The sequence below is a fragment of the Dromiciops gliroides genome, chromosome 6 (assembly GCF_019393635.1).
Source record: "Dromiciops gliroides isolate mDroGli1 chromosome 6, mDroGli1.pri, whole genome shotgun sequence".
NCBI classification, from domain to species: Eukaryota; Metazoa; Chordata; class Mammalia; order Microbiotheria; family Microbiotheriidae; genus Dromiciops; species Dromiciops gliroides.
This window is the reverse complement of record NC_057866.1, coordinates 194126508-194141963: the sequence shown is the minus strand read 5'-3', so window position 1 is coordinate 194141963 and position 15456 is coordinate 194126508. Positions and strand designations below refer to the sequence as shown.

The 15456-nt window shown below is 37.9% G+C and overlaps 1 protein-coding gene across 1 annotated transcript in view; it reads right to left on the bottom strand.

Moving 5' to 3' along the window:
- The window catches only part of GALNT7 (polypeptide N-acetylgalactosaminyltransferase 7), a 194623-nt gene that overhangs the window by 107220 nt on the left and 71947 nt on the right, over positions 1–15456 (bottom strand).

Sequence of the window (15456 nt, the reverse complement as noted above, 5' to 3'; positions counted from 1 at the left end):
TGAACCTCTAGAGAACAAGGCACTTGCTGCTCTACCCTATCATTTCTTTCTCTGAAATCTCCTGGATTCACTGCCTTCCCTGTTCTCTTTGCTAACCACTTTGAGTTCAGTTAATTATCAACTCAAGACTGGATTACTGCCTCAGCTTTCTAACATCCTGCCCTCCATCCTGAACATCACTATTGGACCAATCTTCCTTAAATACTGCTTTTCATCCTGTCATTTGAACTGAGACTCAAAAACATATAATGGCTCCCTATTGCCTACTACATCAAGTCTCAAATCCCCTGCCTGGCTTTCGATGTCTCTCATGAGCGAGTGACACCTGTCTAACCCATCATTTTCTGATACTCTGAAAGAAACATCTTCTTCAGTCAAGGAGGCCTCCTCCCTGTTCCCTTGTGTACTATATACTTATTCCTATCTCTATTCATTGGTTCATACTGATCTCTCTCAGCCTAAAATGTCTCTTTTCCTTTCCTCCAACAATTACTCATCTTTCAATGCCCAACCCAACACGGCTCCAGTACACAATGCTTATCTGAATCATGAGAGAGTCTCTTTATCTTACTGAGGAAGGTATGTGGTTCAGTAGATGCTACTGAATTTGGAGTCAGGAAAGGCTGAAGTCAAACCCTGCTTCAGACACACTAGCTATGTGACCCTAAGCGAGTCATTTAACCTGTTTTGGTTTCCTCATGTATGAGATGGGCATAATAATGCACTTACTTCAAAAGACTGTTGTGAGGATATATATACACACATACATTTATATAAATATATGTATATATATATATATATCCACACAGAGAGAGGTTACTTCATAAGATTGTTAGAATGCTATATAATAAAAAAGGTTCTTGCCAATTTTCACATTATAAAGTGCTAGCTATTATTACTGCTTGCCATTTCACTGCTCTCTAATTATTTTGTGATATAATTCAATTAACCTCTAACTATTTCGTGATTTCGTCTCTCTAGCTTGACTGTAAACTCTAAGTTATGGAAAGAATCCTAGGCTAGAGTCTTGCTTGTTTTCCATTTTGCATAGTACATAAGAAATCTTGGTAGTAGAATTAATTCACACTTATATAGCACTACTAGGTTGCTAACACCTCTGTGAGGTAGGCAGTTTAAGAATTACTTCCCCTTTAGCAAATGGAGAAACGAAGGCTGAGAGAAAATGACTTATCTTCAACCCCACAGTTAGCAAATATCAGTGATGTGATGTGAAATCACATCTCCTGACTCCAAATGGAACAACTTTCTTGGGATATATGTACAGGGTATTTGTTCCTTTAGTTCTCAACCCAAAAAGTGAAGCTTAGGAAGTACTTACATAATTTGTAACCCAGTGATCTCCAAAAAAGATCTAAAGGGACTAAGAGGTGCTAGACACCCTCTAATTATTAGTGGAAAGAGCTGATGGAGAGGGTACTAGAGCTTTTGTCTATGATTCCTGAGGAAAGGAGAGTATACAAACTGTTAAGAATCAGGACCAATTTTTAAACCAGTGTCAAACTAATTTCTAGGGCTTATGATCAAAAAATTTCAACTGTGTATCCTCATGGACACTCTGATTATCAGGAAATATAGGAGAAACTAGCCTAGCAACATCTTCTCCCACTCCTCCATTCACCCTTAACCCCCTAACGAAAACAAACAATACACAAAAACAAACACCAACACACACAGGGGAGTCTGGAATCCCACATGCCCCCTATTTAATTTTTAAAATAGCTTTTTAAAAGAGCCCTTCTTTTAAAATACATGTCAATGATCAGTTTTAATTTCTAGAAGCAGTAAAATGTACAGAGGTCTTATTTTTAAAACCTTTACATTAACATACACTTTAGTTGGTATTCAATTAGTTCTTTCCCCACACATTATAAACTTTTTTTCTGAGAAACTCTTTACAAAGAAACATTACCAAACCCTGATGACTTAGATGAATGAGAGCAAAACTGCCAAAGGTTTTTACAGTCATTTAGGTGAGATTTTCCCAGAAATGAAACAAAAGGAAAACATTTTAAACAAATTTGAACAGGGAATTTAATATTTTAGTCTTTTCTTAATAAACTGTTACTAATGCTGTTTTTACATAGAGATGGCCCTACTGACCCACCCTTCTGTTCCTGGGGTTCTATTTCCCACAATGATGAGGGACTTGTGCTAATGCTTGTGCTTTTGTAACTAATAGGTATGATACAGTCATGGAAAAGGTTAACTCATCTGGGAACAAACCCATAGCCTTGGCCTCATCAGCCCTGGTGTGCTCTAAGAGAACTAGGAAACTAGCCAAAGACATCACTCATTAAGAGGAAGAAGTCCAGCCCCTGAGAAGGGATTTAAATGTTGGATCCTGAATCTGTCACTTAAGTATAAGACAAGGGCTCTCTTTTCTCTTTTATTGTGCAAAAGGCATAGTTCTGAGGTGACAGGAAGGGGAAGAGGAAAAAAAAATCACTCATAAAGCACTTACCCACAGTATAATAGCCTATTTTCTAGGATGTATGTGAATGCTCACAGCAAAATACAGGGCAGGATTAAGTGTTGGAATGTCAAGATACTGCTGTAATATTTTAGAGGCCAAGAACATAGCACAGGATGGCTTCCTTATTCAATCTCTCTCAAAGACGAAGCACATTTACCATGCAATAAAGAAATAGATTATATTGTATATTAAAAGAATATTAAAAATATATGACTCAGCTAACTTTAAAATGGCTTTCTATTCCTTCCTGTTTCCATTTATTAGTAAGATTAACCATCCTCTTTTAGGTACTAGGATCACATCCATAATTTTATCGTAGCAATTCTCATGGTACTTATCTTATACTTTTCTTCCTGGAACACTTTATAAACTATTATAGGGATAATTTCACTCTTGAGTAAATTCCTGCCACTTTGGGGGAGTGAAACACAGTGGCTGTTTAGCAATCCAAGGCAACCCTACCAATTAGCTGTTCAAGGCCGGTCAATCACATGAGTCTTAAATCAGCTAGTCTTCACCCTTCCTCCCCTTCTACCTCCAATTCCACCCCCCTCCCCCAATCTGGTGGCTTCATAGACTTATGGTGAATGAAGTCTGTGTCTGATATCCCCTTGAAACCAAGAAGAAATTGAGATAAACAAAATACACAGTACCTACAAGTCTAATCACAGACCTCAATTATCTTACCTCTCCCTTTACTGCACAAATGAGAATCCTGCATTTAACTAGTTTAGGAGTGAGAGAATAGAAGGAGAATAGAAAGAATTAATCACTGTCACCGCTCTAGCATTATTGATTCCTTGGCAGGGCCTCTAGTCAAGGGTATAAATTTTGTTCTGATGGGCTGATGTGACTAGAGCAATCAAGAGCCCCCTTCAGAAGAGAACACACCTTAAAGTCTTGATAAGAGCAAGTGAAAAAGTATGAATAGTAGTTAATCTCTTTATTCCTAAAAGACATTTTTCACTTGGTTTTTATGATTCTTCTTCTCTTCCCCATATATTATCTCTAAACCAGAAAATCAGATTTTTTAAAGGTTCAGAACACTGAAATAAATAATATTTGAAATATATATGAAATAAAAATAATTCCAAATGCAATAGGCATTATGGAATGAGGTTGCCCTATCTCTCTCTCTCTCTCTCTCTCTCTCTCTCTCTCTCTCTCTCCCCTGCCAATTTTTGGAAAGCTTTTTTATATTGACAGATGTCTATTTCTAAGATTATGCAGAAAATTCTAAAACCTGAATGAAAACTCCATAATTCCATGGGAAAAGAAAATTTTATTTCAATAATAAAGTTTGAAAATAAAAAGTATGTTGTTAACTGAAACAGGTACTGAAACAGCAGGGCTATTTCTACAAAATCTTCCCAAATGCTAATTCATATCCCAAAGGGGACCAATAACCAATGACAATGTACTCTGATGTCCTGTAGCTCACGGGTGAATAGCAGGATGTGACAAAAGTGGTTTACAGACAAATAATGCACATAACCTCAAAAATCCCTATAGAATTTTTGTGAAAATAATCTTGATTTCTCAAAGAAAAGAGAAAGCCAAGGACAATTCACCCAGTCATGCAAGGAAATACTTGAAATGAAGAATAAACTGAATACCTGTGCTAAAGAGAGAAGATATATCAAGGGTACTTAGTTTTATGGGCAGCTGACAGTTAAATAGCTAAAATGTCCAGGAATCTTTTAGTTTAATCCTTTATCTCACAACAGTAATTACTTTAATCTTTACCCCTGAAGAAAGGCACTAGCTGTACCAACCTATATGATGTCATTTCACACCTTTCTCAGATTCAAGTTTACTCTTTTATAACCCAAGTGGGTTGGAATAGATGGTCTTTCTAAGATTCTTCCCATCTCTAAAATACTATGATCCTAGCTTTTCCAGAATTGGGCTTTGAAGAATGTATAGTACAATGCAAAGGGCTCATAACTTGAATTTAGGAAATAGGAGTTCTAGTCTGTCTTACCCTGAACTCGCTATGTGGCCTTGGATAAGTCATCCAGCCTCCTGGTCCTTGGTTTCCTGAATTAAGGTATGTAAAGTGCTTTTCTTAAACCTTAAAGTGCTACAGAAGTGTTACAGAAATGTTATTGTTGTTGTTGTTAATCTACTACACTACACTACAGTGTAGTGATTTAAAACATTATAGTTGGTATTTTGTTGTGTTATACTTGTGTCCAACTTGTCAAGATTGCATTTGGGCTTTGCCATTTTCCTCTTCAGTTCATTTTACAGATAAAGGAACTGAGGCAAACAGGGTTCAGTGACTTGTCCAGGGTAATACAGCTAGTAAGTGTCTGAGGCTGGATTTAAACTCAGGTCTTCCTGAATCCAGGGCCGGTGCTTTATCCACTGCACCACCTAGTTGCACCGGGCGTTTTATCTACTCTGTCACCTACCTGCCCCTTACATAGTACTTAAAAGTTAATATTTATATTTTCTCCTTTGATCACTCATACGGTTCTATTACCCTGGGAAATATGAAGTAAAGGATATATATTGTTTAAAAAATGACACTAAGAAGGAATTCCATGCAGTATATTTATTCAGTATGTATGAAAAGGACCTGTGGGCTCAGTTCTGGCCAGGTATCTTTTCCTTAATTGTGCTGCAACTTCTCTGGGCTTTAGCTCCCTCATATATAAAAGGAAGGGATTGAAAAGGCAGCAGAGTGGAGGGACCACTGAATCTGAAGTTAGGAAGTCCTGGGTTCAAATTCCCCTTAACATCCTCACTATATGACTGCCTGCAATATGTCCATGCATTTTTCTGGGCCTCTGTTTCCAGATATGTATAATGAAGGGGTTGGACTCAATGACCTCTAAGATCCCTTCCAACTCTGAATCTGTAATCCAATGACTAGAGAACCCATGAGGTCTTTGATAGCTCTAAATCTTGGGAATTTCCGCTTGCAAATTGCCTTGGCTCTTAATCACACCCAGGCTGGAAAACCTGATTTCATTCACAAATAATTTTTTGAGGAAGGCATGCTAACTTGTAATTTGAGAGGTAAGACTTAGCTTTGAATTTGCCAGCCTTTAGAGAATCTGTAGATCTGGCTGTAAGTCATCTCAAAAGACTACTGATTAGAATGAAATCTTCATTAACTGTTATCAATATCTATGCTTTAGCATCTATCCAAAGCAAGAGGGGCAGTGTGGTTTAGTGGAAAGAGTACGTCGGATGAAGAATCAGAGAACCTTGATTCTTACTTTCAGGTCTGCTAGTTACTAGTTTTGTAATCCATGGCAAGTCAGTCCTCTTCTCTGGGTATCGGTTTTCCCAAATGTAAAATGAGGAAAACAAGAGGGTTAGGGATTCTTAATCTTTTTTGTGTCACAGACCCCTCTGGGAGTTTGGTCAAGTCTATGGACTTTTCAGTATAATGGTTTTAAATATAAAAAATAAAATGTAGAGGATTACAAAGGAAATCAATTGCACTGAAATAGTTATGAAAAGATTTTTTTAAAAAACCAATAAATTCATAGACCCTAGGTTAAGAACCCCTGAACTAGATAATCTCTATATTTCCTTAGAGTTCTGAGAATTTCATTAGAAAAAATTTTACCACACCTTAAATTCATGATGGAAAGAAGCATTAAGCCCCCCCTCTAAATCCTATATTCCAAAGAGTTGAAACAGAGGGAAAGGACCCATATATACGAAAATAATGTCAAAAAACTGGTAAGTACCAGGGGTTCCCATTCACTGGGGAATGGTTGAACAAATGATGTATACAAATGTAATGTAATACTATTGGGCTGTAAAAAATGATGAAAGAGATGTGTCCAGAGAGACTTGGGAAGACTTGTATATGAACTGAAGTAGATCAAAAAGGGCAGCATCAGAAAAACAACTAACATTTATAATATCAACATTGTAAAGTCAAATAAGTTTGCAGAACTAAAGAACGATGATTATTACAGTGACCAATCATAATTCCAGAGGACTGATGATGAATTATGTTACCTATCTCCTAACAGAGAGGTAATGGATTCTAAATGCAGAATGAGATATGCTTTTCTGGACATGGGCAATGTAAGAATGTGATTTGCTTTTCTATGTATATTTGTCATAAGGTGTTTTTTTTTGGGGGGGGAGTTAGATAGGAAGGAGGGAAATAAATGCTTGTTAATTGAAAAAGATAGTTTAAGCAAAGTGGAGGCAGAGAATTTTTCAAGGTGAAACTAAAATAAGACTACTTCTTCAAAACAACAAATTTTCATCAGGACCAGGCTAGCAGCTATAAGGGATACACAGAAGTTAAAAGACACAGTCTGCAGCTGCCCTCAAGAAACTCAGTCTTTTTTTTTTTTCAGACTATACTTATAAAGTTTTCTGACTAGCTTTCTGACACTTTACAACATTTCCCAGGAAGAGGGAAGTCTCCCTTTTAGACACTGTGGTCAAATTAAATGTGATCACAGGAAACATGCAAGCACAGTCAGAAAAAAACAAAAACAAGGAAACAAACAGTACATAAGGGAAATTCACAATCTGATACACAATCCTCTTTCTTCTTCCTCTTCTATAGCAGTCTGTAAAGCACTTAGGGAACTTAAAAATGTTATATAAATGTGGGAAAGGATAAAAGAGTTAAAACTGTAGGTAGAAGATTATTTTTAGCACTCTGCCTAACTTTCAGCCACATTTAAAAAAGAGTTACAGTAAATGAGTAAATGCAGGGGAGTTCAGCTATTAATCACTCAACCATCAATTACCAATCAATTAAAAGCAAGGAAGGGAGCTGCATGCTGGGTGGTAGTAATGTCAAATGAGATGCTAATTCCCCAGAAAAACCCAGGCAAGCCTTGTGGGGCACAGCAGTTTTTATGACCAGGAGAAAGTTTATTAGGAAGGAGAGGACAAATACTTCAGACATTCTCTCTATTGATCCCCATTACTTAGAACCGTTTTCAGCTTTTGCCTCCTAATGATCCTCATTGAGAGGAAGTGGCACAAGAAGTTGGGCTGGAAATGCGGACGTTGATTTCTCCACCGGGTGATTGAGAAATCCAGGAATGTAACAGGAGGTTGGTTGCTTTAAACTCAATTACTCCAAGTCAGAGAAAGGATTTAAATAAATAATGGCAACAGTAGGTGGAGTTTAGCCTTAAGTTTCCTTAGCTCACTCCCAGAGTCTGCTAATCAAATTCCCCCAGATTTGCATCTGAAAGGAAGCATAAGCAAGTACCTAGCTGGGATTCTAACTCTCTAATTGGCTCAGTAACCCTTCCCTTTAAAATCCCAGTGCCCAGAGGTATTAAGGAATTTAGAATCCTACCAACAAAGACTATTGGCAACACTAAAAAGGCAAAAAGATAATGAAGAGCAGGTTACACGGTGGGCCACCGATTGGACTCCCAAGCATTTTCTATTGTTTAAGCAGCTTTCATTCCCTTTGGCCATGAGGCTAGGGAGAAACTAGGAACAGTAAGGTTTACGGCCAGGGATTGTTACTGGCACCAGGTTTTCTGGGCATCTGAGGGCTGATTTAAAATAAGGGCCAAGAGGAGATGCATGTGGATCTCTGTGGAGCCAAGGGCACAGGGGAGCCTGCAGCCCTTATGTCTATCTGAAAGTTCAGGCAAAGGACAGGCTGTTAGGACAGATGGGAAGCAGACAGAGAAGCTAAATGACTTTCTGAATCCTAAAATCATAGGCAGGCAAGAAGGTTTAAAAAAAAACTTCACTGTCACAGAGGGGTCACAGACTTAGAGCTAGAAGTACCCTAGAAGACCATAGTATCCAACCCATTCATGTCACAGACGAGTAAACTAAGGTACATACAGGTGAAGGGACTTGTCAAAACATTGGCAGTACTATTAGGCATTTATGCCAGTGGTCAAAGACAGAGGCCAAGGACTCAGAGAGTGTAAGAATGTTTACTGCAGAAGATTCTGTTGTGGCCAAGAAGTGGAAACAAAATAGATGTCTATGAAATGGCAAACGACTGAATAAATGTGAAGTATATGAATGTAATGGAATATTATTGCACCATAAAAAATGAAGACTATAATGGGTTTGCAGAAACATGGAAAGTCATGAATCAATGCAGAGTGAAAGAAGCAAAACCAATGGAACAATTTATGCAATGACCTCCATAATAAATGAAGGAAAATAACTTTGAAAGAACTCAACTCTTCATTTCATCCTTTGGGGATATACTTTACTTGAGAGCTGGTTTACCATGCATTTGGATAGCATTCAGGCACATTGAAGAACGACCTGCAAACTAGATCCCCCCTAAAGGCAGCAGGATCAAAGCAGCGAGCAACTCCGACTTCAAAAGACAGCTGATGAAACATAACTCTGTAGAAGCAAAGATTCCGCTTCATCTTTTAGGAATATTAAGAAAACATTTTTAAATTACCCTAATCTGAAGCCTTTGGAATATTCTTTTTTTTTTTTTTTTTTTTGCGAAGCAATGGGGGTTAAGTGACTTGCCCAGGGTCACACAGCTAGTGTCAAGTGTCTGAGGCTGGATTTGAACTCAGGTCCTCCTGAATCCAGGGCCGGTGCTTAATCCACTGTGCCACCTAGCCGCCCCCGGAATATTCTTAAAGAGAAATCTTGTCAGTCTTTCTTTAACTGGGCAGCTAGGTGGTCTAGTGGATAGAACTCCAGGCCTGGAGTTAAGAAGACCTGAATTCTTCTGTTTATCTTCAACCAACCACAAGGCATTTCCTCTGCTTTCATTCAAACTGTACCTAATTTATACCTTTGGTTGACCAATTAAATAGAAGTACCTGGGAATAATTCCCACTTCATTTATACCTTTGATTAAAATATTCTTTAGAAGATGGCTTTCATCATTAATGATAAGAAGACATCTTTCTAGTTACATTAATTGGAATTCAGGGGTATGGGACATCCTCTGACCAAAACAATAGATTGCATGATTGATTAGGGATCTTGATTCCCTAAAACTAAGAGATTTAGCCTTGCTTATAGGGACCAGATTAAAATAGGAAACTGTCTTTGTTTAATCCAATCAGGAGAGGTATCTCTTTGTTCCCCTTGGACCAGATTGAAAAGAACCCTCAAAGGGAATACTTAAAGAGGAAAAGTTGGCTTCCAAAATATCTTTGCTCAAAGGGTGCACTTGCATTAACATCATTACTATTTGGGGCAGCTAGGTGGTACAGTGGATAAAGCACTGGCCCTGGATTCAGGAGGACCTGAGTTCAAATCCAGCCTCAGACACTTGACACTTACTAGCTGTGTGACCCTGGGCAAGTCACTTAACCCTCATTGCCCCACCCCCCACCCCCCAAAAAAACAACAAAAAACATTATTACTATTGATTTAATAGCCGTAAGCTTAAACTATGAACCTTCCTTCTACTTTTCTGTAGAACTGTCTTTTGTTTCAAGATTACTATAAAACACAAGTGGAAAGTGCTTGTGTCAGAGAGAATTCTAATTACATGGAAGAAGGAAGTCTTCAAGCATAAGTGTTTAGATATTAATAGACTATCTATAATAATAACAGTAGCATTTATATAGCACTCTAAGGTTTAAAACACACTTTATATACAGCTGGTTAAAATGCAGAGTATGGAGTTTTTCTTCTACAAATTCTTCCTCGTTTTATGTGTATGGAAAGGTTTTTGTTGATGATTCTTATGTTCACAATAAAAGTGAAAAAGAGCCATAAAATATAAATTGTTATTAATAACAATATTAAAATTATCCAGGCTAACACTTATGGCAATAAATCAATGACCATATCAAGAAGTGACAATAATCAGAGAACTCTCTTCTTTACCTTGGTTACATGCTATCACAGTGATGCACAGCTTGTTTAACCACAGGCCCCACTGCTATTTGGGGATCTAGTTTCCAGGTCACTCTTCACCCGTACTTGAATATTGTCCAAATGCCTGATAAAGCAGCTCTCATGTAAAGTATACCCCCCTCCCCCAAGAATGAAATGAATAGTTTCATGGAAATTGTATACTTATTATAATTTGGTCATTCTATATTAAAAAAAAAAAAAGATTTGTTCCATATGCTTAACAGCAAGCGTCTCCAATAAGTTAGTTGGCCGTATTTATTCTTCTCCTCAAAGTTAAGGAAGGCCCATTCAAGTACAGACATCTTGATTTGCTTATTTTCAAAATCCTACCTCTTGATTAGAGGAACGAGCATCCACTATCATAAACTTTAAAGTAACTGAATTATTAGTAAAGTGTACTTGCTGTCTGCCTTTAAAAGCCCCGTATTAAGGTTAGTGATTCTCAGACTACCTATTAAACTCAGTTGAATGGATGAGCTTTATTTGGAAACCTAAGTAACAGGAGCTGTAACCAATGCTTTGGAAAGAGAGTTGAAGCTGGCATCAGAAGACTTCCATCTGAATTCCAGAACTGCTTCTTTACTTCTCTGGAAGTCAGTTTCTTCATCTGTAAAACGGGGTTGGACGAGATGACCTTCCTCTAAGGTCCCCTTCTAACTATGAATCCACAAGCTCACAGACATTTCCCACTGCTTATGCTGTCTCTTTCCACATATTCAGTCTGTTCACTTTAAGGGAATACCAGCTAGATATTATTTGCTCATAAAACTTAATTTGATTTATTAGTACTACAAGGATGGTGATTTAAAATTTTTTTTGAGCTACCGTGAAAAGTATGCCAATATTTTCGAAGAGACATTGAGCCCTAACACTGACGCACTTGAAGCTGATTTTCAAAATTTCATCTTGCTGGAATTTGAGAAGCAAATATGCAATGCTCTATGCAACCCTGGACTAGAAGTCAGGAGTCCTTGTTTCTCATCTCATACCTGTGTGACTTTGTGAGAATCACTTAACCAGCTTCCTTGTTTGTAAAATGGGCAAACAAACCCTATACCTAAGTTATGGGGTTATTAAAGAGGATCCAATGAGATGAGCACAGAAGTGCTTTGACAAAGTATGAAATGCTATACCAATATTAGAGATTAAGGAAAAGGACTCTGAGGCTTTCAAGAAGGGTATACAATTTAATTAAAATTCAAGTCAAAAATTCCTCCCCACACGTTCTTAAATGTGCTACTAAAAGAGCAAAATATATCATCACATCACAACATAGTATAATATAGTATAACATATAACATAACATAATAATAAAATAAATGGGATGGGTTCAGACTTATTCAAGGGTTGTTTGTATCCTTTTCAAGAGGGAATAAAAAACCTACATGCAGACATATCTTAAATGACCCAGGTAGAAATAAAATATGCCTCTCCAAACAGCAGCTGCCTGAGTCTGAAGACCAATCATTGTACACGGAATGGGCAGGGTTGTGAAGTTTCTAGGAACACTTTTCATCTTCAAAGGACTATACAGACATCAGTGGATTCATCCTCACAGAGAGGTAAGCACAACTAACCTAACTCTTTGCAGATGTGAAGGAGGCCAAGAGTTTCCTTCGGCAGCTTGCATGTATCCGCAAGTCATCTGAATCAAAGCCGGCATTCTGGGACTATGATCTGATGCTAAAACCATCCTCTGTCTCTTCCTTTCAACCTCTTAAAGAAGAATTGTCAATAATGACATCGACCAGTAGCCTAGTCTTTGGAGTCCTATGTCAGGGCTTCTCTGTGCAGCGGAAAGGATGCTGGATTGGGAATTAGAGGAGCAGGGTTTGAATCTAAATTCCACTACTTAACTGCATGGCCTCTAGAAGCCTCAATTATCTGCCTGTGTAATCGGAGGGGACTGGATGATATGACCTTTACAATCCTTTTCAGCCCAAGGTATAGGATCCTATTATCCTAGGAATTCTTTAGGGTTTGCCAAGTGTTCTAAATACATCATCTCGCTTGATCTTCACTATTACCCTTGTGAAATAGGTACTACAAGTATTATCAGTAGTAGTATTATTATTCCCATTTTTTTCAGATGTGCAAATAAGCCTACAAAACTCCCTATGGCACAGAGATAGTGTCAAAGATAAGACTTGAACTCAGGTTCAAGAAAAGCTTGATTACAAATTCAGCACTCTTTGTTAGGCACTAGATCAAGTGCCAAGTACCATTATGCCTACTTTATCTATCTATTCTCTCCCTCCTCTGAATTTTCTTTCTTATATATAGACTTACCCATATTACTCCTCTGCTCAAAAATATTCAGTGGCTCCCTATGGACTACCAAGTAAGTTCAAATTCCTTTTTCCTAGCTCCCAAGACCCTCCATAACCAGGCTCCCCTCTACCTTTTCTAGTCTCATCTCATATTTCTCCATTCTGCACACACTATTTCAGACTAGGCTACTCTCTCTACCTTCTCAATAATTAACTGTTTTTTCACATCCCTGTGTGTTAGTTCACATTGTTTCTCATGCCTGGAATGCTCTACCCTCTTCACCTGTTTAAGACTTAGCCATCAGCAGTACCACTATTAGGTCTCTTTCCCAAGGTGATCGGGACAAAAGGAAAAGAACCTATATATTCTAAAATATTTATAGCAGCTCTTTTTGTGGGGCAAAGAACTGGAAATTGAGGGGATGCCATCAACTGGGGAATGGCTGAACAAGTTGTGGTATTTGATTGTGATGGAATGCTACTGTGCTGTAAGAGATAGTGAGCGAGTTGATTTTAGAAGAACATGGAAAAACTTGCATGAAATAACAAATGAAGTGAGCAGAACCAAGAGAACACTGGATACGATAACAGCAATATTGCTCAAAGAATAATTATAAACAAAGATATTCTGAGTACAATAAATATTCAAATCAACTATAAAGAACCTAAGAAGGGAGATGCTAAGCATCTCCAGAGAAAGAACTGGCAACGAAAAGTACACATAGTATGTTTTTTCATATATTTATAAATCTGCATTAAATTGTGTCTTTTTCTAGTGCAGAGTAGGGAGGGAGGGAAAGAGACAGTTTGGAACTCAAAAGGTGACAATAAAAATTAAATTAAAAAAAGACACTTTATCATCCTTTTAAGTCCAACTTAAATGCTACCTCTTCCATAAATTCTTCCAATCCCTTATCAGTATAGACCTTCCCCACCCCTCAGATTTCACATAGCACTTTGTCGTATAACTCCCTAATGGACTTAGCATATAATTCTGTGTTACTATCCACCTGTGTTGGTATCTGATCTTTCATCTCTTCCTCACTGGAACTTTGAACCTATCCCTGGTTCCCTCAGCTCTGATGGACAAGCTTTTGCATAATTTTGTCTTATTGTCATTTCCTGCTGAGGACACCATGGCCCCGTGGGGATGCCCGCCCCACCCCTGCTTTCCTACATCCCTTTATGTGCTGTCTTACCTCTTCAGAATGTACATTCCATTATAGGGACCATCTTTCTATTCCCAGAGTTTAGCACAGTACCTGGCTGATACTAAGCTCTTACTCAATATTCTCTCTTTCTTCTCTGTTTCTCTGTCTTTGCCTCCCTCCCTCCTTTCTCTCTCTCCTCAGTCAACTCTGGTATTAGACACTTACTAGCTGTGTGATCCTGGGCAAGTCACTTCATCCCTATAGACCTGTTTCCTTGTCTGTAAAATAGGGTAATAGTGATACTTTGCCTTGCAGGGTCGTTGTTGTGAGTATAAGAGGAGAGAATATTTGTAAACTGCTTTGCAAACTTTAAAGTGTTACATAAGTGCTGGCTAATATTATTATTTACTGAGCTTTGTAAGGTGTTGTATCCAAGCTTTGTCTTACTCTTAGCATATATTAATCCTTATATATATATACATATTTTATAAATATGTGTATATATATATGTATATATATATATATATGTTTGTTCTAATGTATTGTAGCATATGATCCCTGTGAATAAGCTACAGAACTCATTTGGGTCACCTGCAAATCTGGTTAGATAAGGAACAATCATTTCAGAAAGTTTATCTAGTATCTCAATTGTTCTATAATCTCAACCAATTTCCTCTCAAAAGTAATAACCCACAAACTCATTCAGAGGATTTCTAGCAGAAGGACCACATCTGGAATATAATAATAATTGTTTGCATAATTTGTTTTATCTGAACAAATTCTTGACACAAATTTTGGCTACATCCCTATTTCACTTGTGTCGGAATTAGCTCCAGGTTGGAGGATTAGAGATAGAATAAGAATCAATAAATGTTTCTTTCTTTCTTTTTTTTGGTGGGGCAATGAGGGTTAAATGACTTGCCCAGGGTCACACAGCTAGTAAGTATGAAGTGTCTGAGGCTGGATTTGAACTTAGGTTCTCCTGAATCCAGGGCCGGTGCTTTATCCACTGTGCCACCTAGCTGCCCCCTTTGGGGTTTTGTTTGTTTGTTTGTTTAGTTTGTTTTTTCAATGAATGTTTCTTTGTTTTTTTGGCAGGGCAATGGTCAATGAATGTTTCTTAAAGGTATACTCTGTGTGTGTGTGTGTGTGTGTGTGTGTGTGTGTGTGTGTAACCATGGAAACTTCTTATTATGACCAAGCCTATCCTTTCATGGGGATACTACCAACGTCCAGCTGAGAGAATCCATTATCCTTTTCTTCTCTCCAAGACGAGAATGATCATAAGACGTGATGCAGAGCTAATTCTTCCAACACACGTTCTATTTCATCACGTTTTGGTTAGAATTAAGTGCAATGTTTATATTCTTTCCCAAATTATCATGATGCAAACAGCAATGTTCAAACTAAAAAGTAATAAATCAAAGTAGTAAAGGCCGAGTGGCTGGCTGCCTGTGGACTACAAGCACAGAATTGCCTTTGACAACAAACATTCCTTTCTCAAACCCAGAACCATAGCTACTAGAGGCTTTTCAGACAGTAAAGGTGTCTCTGTCTCTCTCACACACAGAGACACACAAGAATATTAAGAAAGTGCTATACTACCTTGTAGTTTAGGGATTAGGACCAGAACCTGTGATTTCTTTGGTAGAGCAACTCAAACAGAAGCAGGGGCCATGAAACTATATACCAGCATCCCTGTCTGCTGTATGTTATATATGTG